Genomic DNA, 16,453 nt, shown 5'->3' with positions numbered 1-16,453 from the left:
TCAGACTTCTGCTCTAGTCTATGAACATCTTAGTAGTCACAGTTTCTTGTTTATCTGTGTATTCTCCATGTCTAACACAATGACATATGCTGCGTACCCAGTAAATGACTGCTAAAATGAATGGACTGACCAGTCTTGTGTAACATTCACTTGTTCAAACATCCTATCTCCCATTTCATTTGTAAGATTTGTGAGGGCTGAGACTATATATATTTGCATCTTGTATGTTCACCTCACCATAGTTTCCAGAACAGTCCTTGTATATAGAAAGTACCAAGTAAACATTCATTAATGAGTAAAAAAATTATTTTCCTGGTAGGAGTGATTTTGTGGATTGTATTCATTGGGGCAATTCTTGTACCTAGAAACGACAGATGTTCAATAAGTGTCTGTTAATTAAATGGATAGCTATTCCCAAATACTTAGCCAGGAAATATAATGGACATACTGTTTTGCCCCTTCTGCCCTGCTTTTCTGGCAGTTTCTCCACTTCCCATGTGATAACTACAGAAGTAGCCAATTTCTAAAATGTGTGACTTTTTCCCACATTTTAGAATGTGGAGTTGATGGACCCTTAAACCAGAGGAGACACCATAATCAAACTGCTAATCATAATAGCTCTTCCTTAAAATTTTTGGACTTGGGACACTAGAATAAATTAAACCAGAACTGTTAGATAAAGAAATTAAATATAGAAGGAGTCATGATGATCCCGAAGTCTTTGAATACAATTTTTCCTTAGGTTCAGTTCTTTCCTCAGAGCCCGTTCTTTCTATGATGTAGTTGTGCTATATGACATTTGGGCAAGCATCCAGTGCATCTCTTTTGTTTAAACTTATTCAAGATAGATTTTTGTCACTTGCTTCGGAAGCAACCTTAATGATTGCAGAGACCATTCTGATAAAAGACTCAGGTGATGATAGAGCCTGGAAAAAACAAGAATAAGTAGCACTAAATTCCACAAGAGCGCTATAGACATTTATTTATGAATTTTCCTTTTTTTTCTTTTCTTTTTTTTTGAAACGGAGTCTCACTCTGTCGCCCAGGCTGGAGTGCAGTGGTGCAATCTCGGCTCACTGCAAGCTCCGCCTCCCAGGTTCACACAAAAGGCAAGCTTTAAAGACTCAAACAATAACGAAATCTATTGACAGGCTGTCTGACCAAATAAGAAACTACATGCCAGTTTCATAAGAAATCGCTAGAAAATAAGGAAAGGAGAGCAGGCCAGTCATACCAGTGGTATTCAAATGAGCAATAAGAAGTAGGCCAACTGGATTTAAAGTTGAACAGAATAGGGTAGAGATCAACACTAGGAACTTATGTAACAGCACAAATAAATAATTTCCTTCAATTGTTCCTTCCATTGTCCTTCCTTCCTTCCTTTCTTCCTTCCTTCCTTCCTTCCATCCTTTCTTCCTTCCTTCCCTCCCTCCCTTCCTCCTTCCCTCTCTCCCTCTTCTTCTTTTCTCCTATCCTTCAGTGTGTGTATACATATGCATATATATTTGTGTGTATGTGTATAATCTATCATGATAAATATATATAAAATCTATCATATCCCAGGCACACTAACGCTAAAGTTATGGAGAATAAAGACTCTCTCCTTTGCACAGGAATCTTCCTAATGTTAGAGAGATGACAGTCTGTTGTGAGAGGTAGAATACATTATGATAGGTACTAGGTACTATGGCTCAAAATTGCATTATGAGAATTTAGGTTAGTGGAACCAAGCCAGTGAGAAGGTTCTGTAGACTGTTTCACTGACAATGTAATGCTTGAGAAGTCCTCAAAGATGAGTAGCATTGTTATAGGATTTATGCAATAAATTAAAGGATGATTTAATATCAGAAAATTTATCAGTGAAATCCACCAATTAATAACCTCATGGAAAAGTCACAGTTTTGCATCAATAGACACAGAAATGGCATTATTAATGTCCAATACCTATCTATGCATAGTAAGAATTTCAAGAAAAGTAGTAACAGAAGGGAACTTCCTCAACCTGATAAAGGGTGTATTCCCAAACCCACAAGCCACTAATCTTTATATAGAGATATATTACATACATTCTCTTCAAGATCAGAAATCAATTAGGGATGCCTGACCAGGCACTTCTGTTCATCACAGTGTGTCCTGGAAACAGTAGCAGGGAAATGGGCTCATTAAATGTAGCAAAATAAAGTTTAAAAAAAAAAAATAAAAGATGAGTAGTATTTACTTGTGCAGAGGAGAGTGCTGCAGGTAGGCGAGGGCATTCCAAGAAGGGTAACAGTGTCTACAAAGTCATGGCAACTGGATAGAGTGTGACATATGCAGAAGAGGTGAAAATTCTCTCAAGCTTATGTTTTAGTAGGATAGATAGACAAGTAAATCAATTATTGCAATGTTAAGTCCTTTGACAGAAACAAGTATATGTTGCTGTTGAAGACGGAGAAAGGAAAACCTCCTTAGCCTGCTGAGGTGGTTGAGGTTATGGAGGATTCCTGGGGGTGGGGGGAGGTGACATACAAATGAGTCTTCAATGATAAATAGGAGACATTAAAGATAGTAAGGAAAGATTTTTCTGTAGAACCAACAGTATCCGAACAGATATTAGCAAGCCTGATTCATTTACTAACCAGAGTGAACAGTACTTTCTCTCTGTCCCAAAAGCAACAAGGAGGAGAAGAGTCTAATTTTATTCGTGGCAGTAATATTGTCTTCCTAGGGAAGTTATAGTCTAAAAACAAGACAGCTGATTAATTACAGAAGCCAGGATACGAGAGCAAATAAGGTAAACAGGCAACATGAAAGGGAGCAAATAGGAAATGACACTTGCCCACCATGCTAAGAAGCAATAGTGAGAACAGGGAGTGGTGAAGACTATGATAATGTGGAGAGTGCAGGCCTGTCCTGATATAAAGTATTCTTCAGTTCCAAACAATTGTCATGTACAGACATGACCGCGAAGTTTCTAGACCTTTATTATAGCCTAGCAGATTCAGATTATGGTGTGTATGTGCACACGTACATGAGTGTATCTGGGTGTGTAAAAAATTTCCTAATATCAATTTACCAACTTAACAGTCTATGGGATGACACTGTGAATTAAACCAAACATTTCTGCAAGTCCAAGATATGCCAGAATCCTGTAGCTTGTGATTTTTGAATTAGAACTTGGATGGCAGACATGTTAAACATGTACTTCACTAATCTGCCATGTATTTTGATTTAAACTTCATAATCAATTAGTATATGGTATAATAATTTTTAATCTTTTTTTTTCTAAAGGAAAAGCCATAAAATGTATCTTTTCCCATTTATTTATGTCCTTAGATCTGGCCTGGACTGAGAATTACATCAGAATTTAACGTTAGTATCAAGTAGCATGTAGTATAACAATTTTCTATCTTTTCTTAAAAAGAAAAGCCATAAAAGTTGATTTTTCCCATTCCCGTAGGTCCTGAGACCTGAGCTGAGTATTACATCATCTACTAGATAAATGAAGGAGTCATTTAGTGTCATCACCCAGCAGTTAGTGCCATTATGTCTAATTACAGATCAGAGGAAATATGTAGCTGAAGAAAGTAGAGAAGAGAATGAGACAAGAGAAGAATCCTTGTAAGTGCCTTCTTCCTTCTTAATCTTTCTACTTATGCTCACCTCTCATGCTTCTTGCTCTATCATGTACTTATTACCCACTAAATACTATTTACATAGCAAGGAGTCTTTGTCACCACCATCGGCCTCCATGGAATACATAAATATTTCTTGTTACTGTGTTAAAAAGAGATTAAGTAGAACAAATGTTATAGCTATAAATACTAAGGCTCAGAGAAATTAATGATATCTAGCACTTATACAATGCTTTTAGTCCTCCAAGTGTCTTTATATATCTTAACTTATGTGACGCATACGATAACATTTTGCATAGATGAGGCAGGATACCATCATCCTCATTATGGAGAAGAGAAAACTGGTGTTTTAAGCAAGTCACAGCTCCATTACAAGCTACCTTACCTCTGTAGGCCTCAGCTTCATTCTTGAATTAGGAAAAATAATATAACTTATTTAACAAAGTTAGTATTTTGAAATTCATAAGAGATAATTCATGATGGTCTAATTCCTATTTTAATTAATATAAGACCTCAGAAAAATGAGCTGTTTTTGCCTGATTGTTGTTATTGTGATGCTAAGTTAACACTAATTACTCCCATAGATCAATCTAGGAATCTCAGCCGCTTAACCCACTTATATAAAGTTCAGTTGGCAAGCTGAAGATGGCGAGAGGCATAGGGAGAGAAAAATGTACCATGTTCTACTGAGGGATCAAGGTTCCTCTGTCAATCTCTAGGCTTTTGGGGTTCCTGGAAGGATTACTTGACTTACAGCTGAGGAAAGTGGGAGAGAGAATGAAGAAAAATTTTTATAGTCCAAGCCTCAGAATGGCTTCATTTCTTCCACCTACATTCCATTAATCAACACTGAATCAGACGGTCAAACTAACTGCAAAGGAGATTGGAGAATGCAGTCTATTTCCTTAGGAAGAGTAGAGGATGGATTTACATGAACATAGAGCAATCTATGTCACATTAAGTAACTTTCCCCATGCCACCCAGCTGATAACTTTGAGAGCTAGAGCTTAAAAGCAAATAATCTGACACTGGGTCCCCAGTTCTCCCCTCTACAATTGCCCAAGGTCATACTGTAAAATAGAAGCCAGTGGTCCTGATTTTGAATTTCAGGATCTTTTCTCCCACCCTTTGTGGCTGGCAAGATCATGTTGACGAACTATGAATGGTTGGGTACTTTCCATCAATTTGCTGTGCTATATTACAAGTGCTCTGATAGCTAGTACATCCACTAAACTAGAAACCCAACCTTTCTCTTTTCTGATGGCTGAGACAGCTGAATGGCCTTATTCTGTACCTGCTTTATGCTTCCCCTGGGTGACAGATAGAACTGGCTATTCGTTTCTTTTAGATGAGAGCAATTTAGAGCAACAACTAATTGAATAGGGAGTATTTATGTGTGTGGGATTTATGGTATGAGGTCACAGTGCTGCATCATTTTTCTGCATGCTGAATTTGAAGATAATTGAGCTATTTTTCAAAGCCAATGGAGTGTGGTTTTACCAAGAGGCATTGGTCACATCCAGATTCTTCTTTACCTGATCTGAATCCTGGCTTAGGTGCCTCCTTCACTCTTGAATAATGTCAGGTTCCTTGCCTCCTGGGAGATGGATTTACAGTAATTCTGAGAGAAGTCCTTCTAGGATCCTCAGCATAAACTCAAAGCGTTGGCATGTCTATGGTCCAGGCCAGAACATGTCAAGGCACAATCAAAGTGCATCTGTCCTATTGGTATTGTGCTTGCTGTCACTTAGTGGAGCCAAACCTGCAAAGCCTGCCTGAGACACACAGCCACTTCTTCCCAGACACAAAGCCTCTGATTCCAGGAATTGCCTCTGAGGAATCTGTCATGCCAGTCCATAAGCCACTTTCTCTTTAAATCTTGGAAACTGAGAAACCACCATCTTGCACGATATATTTGGGTTTCTTTCTAATCTTGAAACTTGTTAAGGAGACAATAGAGATTAAGCTCTAAAGGCAGACAAAACTGGTTTCATATACTAGTTTTACCTCATAGTCACTATTTAAACAGGGGTTGGCTTAAGCCTATGAAATTCTATTCCAGCCCACCACGTATTTTTTAAAATAAAAGTTTATTGGAACCCAGACACACTCTCTTGTCTCCGTATTGTCTACAGCTGCTTGTGCACTACAACCACAGTGCAGAGAAGTTGAGACAGAGGACTCATGTGGTCTGCAAAGCCATCAATATTTATTGTCCAGCATTTTACAGAAAATATTGTGAGTCTTTCATTTTCTCAGCTGCTAAATGCAGATAATTATGTCTAACTCAAAACTGTGGTAATAATTAAATAAAATAATGTATGTAAAACATATAGGGCAATGCCCAACACAGTACAGATTCTCAATAATTAGTGGGTTCCTCCAGTTATTTTGTATTGGGGTACATTTGTGTGGCTGGAGTGCAGAGGCTCAGTGACAAAGCCAAGAAAACATATACAGGAGCAACACTCTTCAAGGGACAGCCTTCCCCATGGACATTTAAAATACAGGATAGTCACTCAGCTCCCAAACTAAAAGAACAAAGGAAACCACATCCCTACTATCAGATGTACTCCTGCAGAAAGTGGGGAGATCAGAAAGGGGGACCTCCATCATTCTGACATCACCATTACAAGGTAAATCAGCCCATTCTACTTTTTTTTATTTACCTAAGAAAGAAGTAAATAGCAATCTTACACTTGTCTAGGGTGCTGTTTAAAACTTCCCCCAAACAACTCATCTTACTCTGGAATGCATTAAAGGCATCCTTACTTCCACAGAGAACCAAATCTCTTCTGCAATTTGGAGGAAAAGTTAGTATTCTCAGTGTTCTAAGACTGACATATCAATTAAAAAATATATGTGTGCCTCTAGATTAAGTAGTTTGTTGATATTATAAAATCTCATTCTCTCAACAACTCTTCAAGATGAATGTTATCATTCTGAATTTACTGATTAAGAGACTGAGAGACAAAACAACCATTCCAGTTTATGCGACCAGTTATAGATACAGTTAAAATCTTAGGACCATTTGACTTTCTTCTCTCAGTTTGTCTAATCTTTGCAAAGGTGGTGATGTCAGGAGCTATGAAAGGACTGAATTTTAACTGAATCAAAGGAGTATTACCACTGAACAGTTACCAAGAGGAGAGAAGGCACAAACTATACAAATACACTCTGAATAGCAACTAAAAATATTTTAAAATATTTTCTATAGGATTTCTATATTTCTCCTATGTCTCAGTGAAAGCCTGGTGGAAAAGCATTGGATCTGAAGTGAAAGGTCCTGGACTCTAGTCTTGAAAAAGCCATTTGCCTTCTCTCAACTTGTCTACTTGTAAATGAGAAACTTGAATGGTCTTTCCAGTCACTTGATCTGAATGTTTATGATGCTTCCCAGAGAGCAAGTTTTAGTCACTGGGGACCAATGTCCAAATGTTCAGTACCTAACTGTGAGCATGACCCAGACTACCTGCCACTGGGAAGGAAACACACACACACACACACACACACACACACACACACACACACACCCCTTTTCTGTTTGATTAAAAAAATTAAAATTAAAAGAACATAGTAGGAGAAAACTAAGCTTCATTAAAGTGCAGAGCTGGGTAGAGATCAAGGGAGAAAACAGAAACAAACAAGATATTTGCATAAGGTTTCTGACATTGATTGGACATAAAATATACATAAAAAGATAGTAAAAAAATTGAAAGAATAGCAACTGATAAAAGCAAAGAAAAGCTTAATCAAAATACGTGTTTTTGAGTGTACACACACACACACACACACACACACACACATCCTCTATGAGCAGGTGGCTGAAGACGAAAATAACAATTCCAAGTTATTTCTGAATCCAAGCATCTACTTGAAGAAGGGAAGTAAAGAAGATGGGCATATCTAACATTTACCAAGCAACTATCCTGTGCCAGACAGGGGATACAGCCTACTTCCATGACAGAATTTGCTATAGCAGCCTACTCCATCTCATCTTGGCACCTACATGTAAACAGCATGATTATTTCTGTTTTATAGAAGCAGACACTGCACACAGAGGTGAACTAGTTTGCCCAAGACCACACTATGAGTTAGTTGTTAAACCCAGCATTAAATCCACATCCAGTTTTAGTTCTTTCCTCTTATACTTTTCAATTGCAAAGGAATCCCAGCCTTCATCATATTATTCTATCATAATTTATAAATAGGAGAATAAGGAGGGCAGATATTAGTTTCTCATTTTTTATAAAAGAAGAAGCTCATGCTTAGAAAAATTAAGCAACCTGTCTAAAGCCACATGCCAAGTAAAAGGGTGGTGTGAATTCCAAAATTCTGACTCATAAATCAGTGCCTTTGTTACCATTTTAAGATGAAACTCTTGACTCTTAATGTCAGCCTTTTACTGTTGAGAGGCATATGTCACATGGTTCAGAGAATGAGTTCTAGGGTTACATGAATCGGTGTTCAAATCTGGGTTGCAACATTTACCAGCTATTTGGGAAAATTGATTAATTATTTCTTCCGTACATTAATTTGTCACATTTACTACAAAGAATTTTCATGAGAATTAAGCAATTTAATGTGACTGACCAGCAGTGTAGGCTCAGTAAAAGGTTGGCGGCTATCTTAGGCGGAGGTCTTCAGAAGCAAATCATGAAAACAAAGGTGTGTGCTCCCAGGAGAGAACCAGAAGGGAGTGGGAAAGTGGGACAGGGAAGAAGAAGGAGCTAAGCAAAGATGCACTTACAGGAAAATTTCCAGGTTCAGCCTGATCCTTCAGGCGAAGACTAAAGTATAAATTGCACCTCAGTTTGCCATCCCTCCCAACCTCCCAATACCCTCTTAAGTCGAGGAAGGGAAATGAGCTTTCATACTTATGCATTATTCAGTCATTCAATAAAAAACATAGCAGATGTGGTAGGAAAAAAGGAGCTGCAAAAAATCATAGGACTTTCCATTCTAGTGTATACACCCACAGGCAAAGCAGCAGGAGTAACTTAAGGGCAGAGTAACAGGAACCGGGTGGGAAGTAGAAGGAGAGTGGGAAGGGGACGTATATGAACAAATAGAAGAAGATTCTAGGGGATTTGGGTGGGACAGGCAGTGTCTGCTGCAGTGGAATTATTTTCTTATTATTACCTTTTATTAGGATGGGAATGGCATCTTTCTTTCATGAGTCTCATTTCCAGGAATATTGGGGAAAACCCATATATTCTCCTTGAGTCCAAGGCAAACTTCAGGCCAAGGCCAGAAAAGGACAGCAATTCAGAAGAAGATATACAACCCAGATCAATGGTCAAAAATGGAACTCCTAAGCTGAAAGCTTTATTAGGCCACCTCCAACATCCATTTCAGACACAGTTCTCAGCCAAGGGACCAGATCCCAGCCTCTGTGATTTATTAGAGACGAAAAGAACTGAAACAGTGCAGCAAATGGCAACTGGAAAAGACAGTTCTTTTATCACAAGAATAAATTCATGTTCCCTAAATCATTTAAACCTATTTTTAAAAATTATCCACCCCTTACGTAATACAATTAAAGCCTTACTTAATTACCTACGAGGTAAACAAAGAGATGTACTGCTCCACTGAGACTCAAAAGGAGATCTAGATTCCCTTCCTGCATTAATACTGCTTAAAAAATATCCATGAGTTCAATTGTTTTGATGTTTAGGTCCCACAAATAATTGAGAACATGCAAGGTTTGTCTTTCGGTGCCTGGCTTATAGACCTCCAGGCCAGGCATAAATTAACATTAGGTATCATCTGGAAAAAATCAATCTACTCTCAAATTTTCTGGTTTTAGATGTTTTGTTTTTTGTTTTGTTTTGTTTTTGTTTTTTGAGATGGAGTCTCACTCAGTCACCCAGGCTGGAGTATAATGGCCTGATCTCAGCTCACTGCAATCTCTGCCTCCCAGATTCAAGCGATTCTCCCACCTCAGCCTCCCAAGTAGCTGGGACTACAGGCACGTGCCACCACACTCAGCCAACTATTGTATTTTTAGTAGAGATGGGGTTTCACTATGTTGGCAAGGCTGGTGTCGAACTCCTGACCTCATGATCCACCCACATAAGCCTCCCAAAGTGCTGGGATTACAGGCATGAGCCACTGCACCCAGTCGGCTGATTTCTTTAAATAATTCTTATAAAAATTATGTTTGCTTCTGCTTTACATTTTTCTTTGAGCAGGACATACTATAACCTAAAGCCATGAGAATAGGATCTATTCTCAAAGAAAACTGTAAAGCAGAAAGAAAGCACCTTTTTTTTTTTTCCAAGTTGATAATTCAGAAGTCCCAGTGTATCATGATGAAAACAAATTTGACCCTGGTTTAAGGAAACCAAAGTCCAAGCCCTTGAATTTTGGTGCTTTATTCATGGCATTAAACTTCTTGAATATGAAAAGCCTAGAGTTATTATAGAATAACTGGTCCTAGAGAAAAAAAGGTAAAAATAAAAGCTATATTGCAAAAGTGTTGTAAAGTTGCACTGCCATCAGCAGGAGATATAAATTGCCAAAACCCTCCCACAGGAGAGAAGTAATCTTTGTAGTAAGCATAGATCTAGTCATGAACTCCAGATCTGAATAGCTGGGTTATTTCTCACAAGCTCCTCAAAGTCTCTGAGTCCCCATTTCCTTATTTGTGCAATGGGGATAATGATGTTACTCATTTTATAGTTTAATGTGAGGATTGAATGGTATAATTTATGAAAGTTATTCTGGGAAGTACTGGGTAATAAAATTTCTCAAAAATTAGAAGCCATTGTTAAGGTGCCATTTTCCTTGTTGGATGATTCAGGGTTATCCAAGATTTGGAAAAGTCTGAAAATTCACCACACATCAGACTGGCATAATAGTGAAGACACTGAGTGATTCTGAAAAGTAACCATCTAGAAAGGACTTATAGTGACAGTTTGACATCAGTTGTAAAGGCAATTATGGAGGAACTGTGTGGCAGACAGATTATCCAGTCAGAATGTGTATTAGTTTTCTATTGCTGCCTAACAAGTTACCACAAATGTAGAAGCTTACAAAACACACATGTTTATTATCTCACCTTTTTGGTGATTCATAAAGTTGGGCATGTCTTCACTGAGTCTCAGTGCTCAGCATCCCAAGGCCAGTCAAGACCTGGTTGGGCTGTGTTCTCATCTGCAGACTTGACTGGGGAAGAATCCACATTTAAGATCATTCAGGTTGTTGGAAAAATTAATCTCCTTGTAGCCGAGGGATTCAAGGACATGGATTCTTCTTGTCTATTGGCTGGAGATAGCCATCAGGTTTTGGAGACCACTTGAAGTTCCTAGAGGCCAAAAACAGTTCTTTGCCATGTGGGCTTCTCCAATTTGGCCACTTAACTTCTAGCTGCAATGTGCAAAGACTGAGTCTTATTAAATGTAACATAATCACAGGAGTAGTTTTAATGGAGACCATCCATTATCCTGGTTTTTATATTAGTTAGAATTAATTCACAAATCCTACTTGTACTCAAGAAGGTGGAATTATACAAGGGTATGTGTATTAAAATGTCTGACTTGTGGCAGTTTTTAAGCAACCTCTCCCCCTTCCCTTTGTGCCCCACGTAGGGTCAAGATGATAAGAAAGCCTGGGAGCCCACCCATTTGACACGAGCAGGGGGTTCAAACCATACATGCTCCTGGTCATGCACAGGAATCCTCACCCCAGATGCACTCCCTAAACAGCACAAAAACCTCAAGATAATCTCTTTTTCCTATTTTCAAGCCACTTTAGACCTTCTTGGGGAGCCACTCCACTTTTCTCAGAGAGCCTCATTATGTGAGTCATAAAGCTTTGCATACTTTCTTGGTGTGTGTGTTGTCATCAGTCTCAACATCTGAACCCAATTTTTATGTTGGGCCATTCCATTCTGCGTGGTGACAGTACTGTGGATATCATGAGGAGAGCCCATAAGGGACACCCTAAAATCAGTTTACTAAAGCATGGATATTGGTAGTATGAGCAGGGATATGAAGCTTTTTAAATGATCACTCTTCAAATGTATCAAATATCTCAAGCAGTTAGTGATGTGAGCTGAGTGGTAGATCTGAGTGCAAAGGGTTTAACAAGAACTCTTTAATTGCTAGAGGAATTTATTCATTTATTCTCTTCATTCACTCATGCTTTCTTTCTTTTTCATTTTTTATTTTTTGAGACAGAGCTTCACTCTTGTTGCCCAGGCTGGAGTGCAAGGGTGCGATCTTGGCTCACTGCAACCTCTGCATCCCAGGTTCAAGCGATTCTCCTACCTCAGCCTCCCGAATAGCTGGAATTACAGGCATACGCCACCATGCCCGGCTAATTTTTTTGTATTTTTAGTAGAGACGGGGTTTCTCCATGTTGGTCAGGCTGGTCTCGAACTCCCAACCACAGGTGATCCACCTGCCTCGGTCGCCTAAAGTGATGGAATTACAGGCGTGAGCTACTGCACCCAGCCTCATTCATTCTTCCATCCATCCATTCATTTTGGAAGGATTTATGAAGCACCTGTCATGTACCAGTCCTGTGTTAGATGCTACGGATACAGTAGTCCATGGGACAGACAATATCCCTAACTTTATATAATTTCCAGTTTAGTGGGAAACGTAGACAAGTAAACAGACAATTACAGCACTAAGGGTTAAGAGTTACAATGGGTAAAACTTGCAAAGTGATGGGAATACTGAGTAGAAATATCCATTCCACTCAAGTGTGGTGACCTGAACTGAGGACAGAAGGATAACCAGGAATGAAACCAACAAAACGTGTGAGCATAAATATGGAAGGGGTTCCATGGAAGGGCAGTAGGACAGGGAGAATGGCCCAGAATGATAGAAATCATGTGGAGACATACTTGGAATATTCAAGAAACCAAATATTTCAATAATTTAGTGTCACAACAGAGTGTGTCCATTATTTTAGTCTCTGAAGAACCACTCTAAATTAACACGAGAAGAATAGAAATCCAATGTTACAACTAGAGTCACTAAACTTTATGTTCCGATAGGTCCTCTTCTATTTTTTCAGTTTTCTAGTGTATAGAAAGCAGACCTAGAAATCCTGCATTGGAAACTTTCTGAAATCATTCTACTAGGGCATCCTAGCACACACCTTATTGGATTTACTGTGCAACTTTTAAGATGGGGTTAGCCCTGCAATTCTCTTAGAGTTATCCCAAGGCAACACGGGCCATGCACATACATGGCAGTCATGGCTAATGCTCTGTATGTTCAGATTTACTGTTTAGTTCTGACACAAGAGCTGCATAGTTTTGCGTTTCTGTAAGCCCCCGTTTCTTCACGTGTGAATAGGCAATAATATTTGCAAAGACATCACTCATGAGAATAGGGGATTTCTTTGATTACATGAACTCTTCGTGTGTTTCATACCCCTGAGCTGTTATTATAACTCACTCCACAGTTGGAAAAAGATAGCAAATATCCTCAGAGATAAAAACCTCTGAGTCAAACTTGCTTAACAATGAAGGCCCCTTCAAGTCTGAGTAGTGCAGTTGCCATTGTTGATTCATTTTGTGTCAGTGCCTGAGAAACTTAGTGACTTCTGTTTATATTTATGCTGGCATTTGGAGTCTCAGGAGGTGTGATTGAGATATAAAAAAAGACAAGAGGAAACAGAACTTTTTAAAAGAGAAGAGTTTCTCTCTTCACTTTGAGTTGACTTTTAAATAACTTTTTGAGGCCTCTTTCTGCATAATATCACTAAGGAGAGGGATCTTGACTAAAATAGAGAAAGAGCAAGAAAGAGAAAGGAAGAAGAATGATGTCAATAATAGCTATAAATGATATAAAGTATCTTCAGATGTAATTATAATAAATATTTATTAAATATGTACAAAGCATTACTTTTTATAAATATCATTTAGTTTCTTATTGGACAGAAATAAATCAGTGCAGAATAAAATCTGTCTCAGGAAAAAATTAGAGGCAGGAGATTCAGGGTCCTGACAAAAGTATATTTCTATGAGAATCTGATTCTGTGGGTGACATATGTCATCTGAGATTGGCTGAGAACAGGATAACCCATGGAGGGCTAACAAGGTAAAGCAAATCGATACGCCACTCTCATCTTTCACTCAGACTCCAAACACAGCCAGCAGGAAGACCTTTCTGTCCTCAAACTCAATCACATGAGTCTGCCTGCATGCCAACACAAGCTTCATGTACCTTCCTCCAAAGGGAGGAGCTTAGGCAGAAAAACAGCATAGTTAGCACTTCCAGGGACTCTTCATTTCCTGATCAGCTTGAGGAACAGGAACCTTGCGGGTGAGGCAAAGACCCATCAGGTGAAAGGAGGCTGCAGCAATGAATACTGTACTTCCATTTCACTGCACAAGCATATAGCTTATGGAAAAAAAAAAAAGGTATTACTCCCTTTATTACATTTTCCCTTATTCCAGATGTTGCTTCTTGTTATTCAATATGGTAATTATATAGCCCACTTTCATTTCTGAAATTACCCTTTTACACGCCAGTGATGAATCTATCCCAAAGACTGACACTAACAGTCCCCAGAACCAAGCCCATTCTGCCATTTTCTGTAAGAGCAAAACAGTGATTCCTGAAAGATGACCCAGTAGGCCCCTGAAACTTGGTAAAATGCTTTCAGAAAGTAAGAACTGTCAACAGGGTTCATTTATAATAATGGAGTTGTAAAGTCAATGTAATTGTCTAAAAGCAGGGGATCAATTAAATAAAGTATGTTATCATCTTAAAACGAAGCTCCCTACAGCCATTACAATTGAAAAATAAAAGCATATTTGATGGCTTGGGGAAATGCTCCCGCACTGTTAAGTTATAGAACATGGTGTGCCAAAATCAGATTCTATTCTTGTAATATATTAATGTGTCATGCCTAAAATGAACGATCTCTCTCTCTCTCTCCCTTCCTTTCTCTCTCTCTCTCCCTTCCTTTCTCTCTCTCTCTCTCTCTGTCAGTTTCTGTGTCAGCCTGTGTGAGTGTGTGTAGAGTGTACTCTCTTGCTTTCTTCAGATCCCACTCAAAATTCACTTTTTCTATGAAGCCTTCTCTGAGCACTCCACCTAAAATCCCAAGGCCTTCAAAACCTTCCATCTCCTTTCCCTTGTTTATTTTTCTCCTTAGCTGTATTAGTCCGTTCTCACACTGCTAATAAAGACATACCTGAGACTGGGCAATATATAAAGGAAAAAGGTTTAATGGACACACAGTTCCACAATGCTGGGGAGGCCTCACAATCATGGCAGAAGGTGAAGGAGGAGCAAAGACACATCTTACATGGTGACAGGCAAGAGAGCTTGTGTAGGGGAACTCCTCCTTATAAAACCATCTGATCTCATGAGACTTACTCACTATCACGAGAACAGCACAGGAAAGACCCACCCCCATGATTCAATTACTTCTCACTGGGTCCCTCCCTCGACACATGGGAAATATGGGAGCTACGATTCACGATGTTAAGTTAGCATTTGCAGCTTTGTACCTTACTAAATGCATCCGGTAAGGTCCTATACAGAAACGGATGGCACACAGAGCCATAGTAATTGAGACGTATTTAATGGAGGGACCCTGTACAAGGGTGTGAACAGAGGGAAGGGAAGCCAGCAAGAAACTGTAAAGCATTCCAGGATGAGCAATGATGGGAGAGCCAATGTTTTCTGGGAACGAAGGGGCAAGAGAAAAGAGCAGTTGTTAGAACAAGAAAGTTGTAACTGTAGAGATAGGAGCTATGGCCTGTACAAAGAAACAAAGCCATGTGAGTCCACAGCCCAACAGGAATAAATACCCTGGCCTCTCTCCTTCTACCTTCTCATCTCCTGCCAGTACCTGCCACTTTCTGAACCCAATCAGAAGTCAGAGGACAAAGGAGCTCGTCCTTAGAATTTCTATTGCTAGGACGCAGAGCAGTGTCTGTAATATCCAAGTGGATAGTATCCAACAACTGCAACGTTTACTTAGTTATTTGTTTATTGACTCACTCCCACTGAATAGACATTTTTGCCTATTTGGGCTACTAATATATTTCCAGCATATGGAAAACTGCCTGTGTACAGTAGATGCTCAGTAAATACTTGATAAATGAATAAATGTTGAATGATAGTTACAAAATGTTTATATTTGGGTAATGAGAATATGAGTAATTTTAATTTTTTATATGACTTCCTATATTTTCCAAGTTTCCTCAATAAACATATACTTTGTTTACAATCAAGAAATATATGTGTGTGTGTGCATGTTTGTGTGTCTGTGCATGTGTGTGTGTCTGTGCATGTGTGTGTGTATATATATAGACGTACATTTAGTCTGGAGTATGGCAAGCAAGCAGGAGAAAGAAGTCAATCCTTTCCTTGGAATTCATCAAGTAATAAAACTTGTGCTGTGTTCCCCAGCTCTGGGTGATGCAGAAGCAGTTATGTCTAGGAAGCTCTGATCAATATTACCTTTCCAGACTGTACAGATATCCCAGACCAATTGCCTATATATTATTTATGCTGTCAAGATAATATTTAGGCAATACATAATTAAACAACGGCTATCTCTGGAGACACAAGTAGAACACTGATTATGAAAGAATCCAGCCTTGACAAAAGGAAGGAAAGATGTCCTTCAGGGTTTGACAACTATTTTTTAATAAAACCAGACAAGCAACTTGGCAGTTGCTTTTCCTGGTAGAGGTCCCCAACCTTTAGCAATGTATACCTCAAATGAATATCATTACTTATACTCTTATCTGGTTACCTCTAAGTTATAGTTACCTGTATTACAAGCCTAATTCAATCATCGGTCCCTAAACACAAGGAGTGCAGTGGTTTCTTGCAACGTATTTCCCAAGGCAGAAG

The 16,453-nt window shown here is 38.8% G+C and overlaps 1 long non-coding RNA gene across 6 annotated transcripts in view; it reads left to right on the top strand.

The window, feature by feature from the left end:
- Positions 1 to 16,453, top strand: part of LOC110741201 — a 72,248-nt gene that overhangs the window by 25,740 nt on the left and 30,055 nt on the right. For 5 of the 6 annotated variants that reach the window (XR_002517013.2, XR_002517014.2, XR_004181222.1 and 2 more), the window contains exon 4: positions 3,440 to 3,600. This is a non-coding gene — a long non-coding RNA (uncharacterized LOC110741201). Of the gene's footprint in view, positions 1 to 3,315; positions 3,352 to 3,439; positions 3,601 to 16,453 lie in introns of all 6 variants that reach the window. The other variant, XR_004181223.1, reaches the window with a different exon arrangement.

The sequence above is a fragment of the Papio anubis genome, unplaced genomic scaffold, assembly GCF_008728515.1.
Source record: "Papio anubis isolate 15944 unplaced genomic scaffold, Panubis1.0 scaffold13, whole genome shotgun sequence".
Lineage (NCBI taxonomy): Eukaryota > Metazoa > Chordata > Mammalia > Primates > Cercopithecidae > Papio > Papio anubis.
This window is presented reverse-complemented; position numbering and strand designations above follow the sequence as displayed.